Genomic DNA, 2935 nt, shown 5'->3' with positions numbered 1-2935 from the left:
ACGTGTGCTCTTCCGATCTATACCTAAAAATTCAACAATACTTGAATGTTTTTTTAGATCTTCTTTCAGCTCACGGTTGTGCCTTTCTGACACGTTATTTGTTCTGCATTCTTGTTGGTAAACGCAAAACGAACCAGGCTTAAAACCATTTAGCCATGTTTTATCAAAATATTCGATAAATGGCTGTTTTAGAAAACCGCAGTTTTTAAAAATAATATTTACAATTAATTTGAAGCCTTCTCTTATTAGCTTCTCTGGCAAGAGAGCTAAACATATGAATAATTTTAACGCTTCCCATTCTGAATTTTTAGTTTTCGAGTCCTCTTTTAACATGCCACATTTTTTAGCATTGTCTACTAATGCCTGTAATGAGAAATCAACATGATGAGGAGACGGGAAAGAGGCGATGGTGCTGCCGCCTGGGACTGTGCCCCCAATACTAGAACTACGGGAACTTCCGTCCCCACTAAAATGTAAGGAGTTTGTATCCCCTGATTATTCCTCGTCGATGATTGTGTTGATATGACAGGTTTCATAACCTCAATAGTGACAAACTTTCACGATTAATATCTTGCTTTGCGGGGCAGAGCGACACTTTTTTCTGCCAGATTTGTTCGTTTCGTGTAAAAACGCCTCGAATCAGTCTATTTTAATCGAAATCAGAGGTTAGTATTCTTAATATTTACCTTCTATAACATATTTTATGATCATTTTTTGATTTATGATAATTTAAATCATATATATATATATATATATATATATATATATATACTTTATTATATTGCAGCGAGAATATATTGTCTCAAGTGTGTAAAAAGGATGTTGCCAACAATATCAAAGGATTCGGAGATTAAGGATGGAGAAAACAAGAATCTAATTAAGATTGTAGAACGACCAACATTCATATTGAAGACTAGAGAAGGAGAAAATAGAGCTATTTCTCCAAGTCAACGTAATGGTCACAAGTATAGTATTGTTAAATAATGATAATAACTGTTAGATTATATATTATTTCATTTGTCACTGTCATATCTTTTATATAGGGTGATTCAAAACAAGTGTAACAAATTTTCACAGATTGTTTGGAAGATCATTCTGACTAAAAGATATATGAATATGATGGGTCTTATTTTTTCTGTGTCTATTCTATATATGCCTTAATACTTACATATAAGTTACAGAAGTTTTAAAGTTTTGCTGTTATCTTAAAATCATATGTTTGGTAGAAAATGATCTTTGAAAAACCAAATAAAAAAGAAAAAGGTGCAAACATTACTTATTTACAGTTCAGTTTTATAATAAATGCTCACATAAAATATGATTTCTGAGCTTAATTTTAAACTACATAAGTATTGAGTATCTATTGAAGATCTATGTTTATATCAGACATTTTTTATTTAAAATAACTTCAAACAATTTGTCAAAATTTGTTTGAAGTCAACATTTGTTCTGAATTATTCTGCATACAACAAAGATTTTTTTGTAGAAAGGATGCCGATATGTCTTCAACAACAAAAGTACAAGATTGTAAGTAAATCATTTAATATACAGAATAACTTATATAAAAAGTTTTGAATGTCTTTTTAATAAGATTTTTTTTTACTAATTAAAAATTTCTTTTTAGAAAAAATGTTGAAAATATTTTTTTGCATATTTTTAACACATATACAGTGTTAAAAAATAGTTATATATTTTGAGAGTAAGTAGTATTCACCAAAACAAGAAAAAAGGCGTACTAAACATAGGTCTTAAAACAAATGTCTATTGAAATATATCTGCTATTATTGAGAAAAGGAAGGTACTCTATATAATCAAACACTATCTATATAGTGAGTTATCGACTTCAAAATATGTCTCATTCTTTATCACAAATTTCTTAGGGTGCATTCAGCAAAACTCAACAGTTAAATGAATGTTTGCTACTATGGGTGTATTCTAATTCTAGTATTCATCTAATTATACCTTGAAATCTAGAAGAATACATCAATAGCAGCGTGCGTTCACTCAACTGTTGAATCCGTTGAATGCATCCTTAGACTATATCTTTATCCTTATCTTCTCTCCATTATTTTTAATTATTTAAATTTAATTTTCTTTTATCATCTAATTTCGATTACATTATGAATCTCCTATTTTCTAGTTTCTTTTCTAAATAATTTATATGTATAACATTTTTATTTTAATATTTTAAGTAAGCTATTTAAATATAAATTTATATTGAAAAAGAAATTGAGAATAAGAAAATTATAGTCTTGAAAATATATAAAAAATATAGAGATGTTTGTACTTCAGTGTTATTTTCAAAATTATCATATTTTAAACTTTGTTTTTTCAGAATTTTTATGTTTTAGTTCTTGGCTACAAACTCGTAGTATAAATATGAGTTATTATTTGGCAGAGTGTTTTGAATTTATTTTTGATCCCTTCAAGGATTAAGCTCCTGCCTAGTCAGCCACAAACTCCGCGTTGACGATAGCGACACTATATCGCGATAGAAGTTAGAAGCTTGTTTGTCGTACTAGACCCGTTCTATGATACAACGTATGTTATAAATCGTAAATCGTGATAATTTTACAAAATATGTTGTATGCCAATATCGTAAGCAGTAAAAATTGATTAATCATAGTCGACTGTGAACAGAATACTCGACTTGAAGAGAATAACGGATCTACTGTCGAAAGTGTTGACGATTTTTCTCTTGCGTGCCATTTTGTTATTATGTGCTTAATTGTAAAAATGTGATTTTTCTCGTACTTATCAAAGTCATAAAAATGGATGGAAAACTAAAGTTATTTTTGAATTTTGTATATAAAAGCATATTTTTCACTCCTTTCAACAGCTGTCAAATCGTGAATTTTCTTGAATAGGCTTCACTTTACACGTATCTTTTACGCCTATTGATTATCGGGGGGGGGAGATCGGAAGAGCACACGTC

The sequence above is a fragment of the Wasmannia auropunctata genome, unplaced genomic scaffold (assembly GCF_000956235.1).
Source record: "Wasmannia auropunctata unplaced genomic scaffold, wasmannia.A_1.0 LD334773.1, whole genome shotgun sequence".
Lineage (NCBI taxonomy): Eukaryota > Metazoa > Arthropoda > Insecta > Hymenoptera > Formicidae > Wasmannia > Wasmannia auropunctata.
This window is presented reverse-complemented; position numbering follows the sequence as displayed.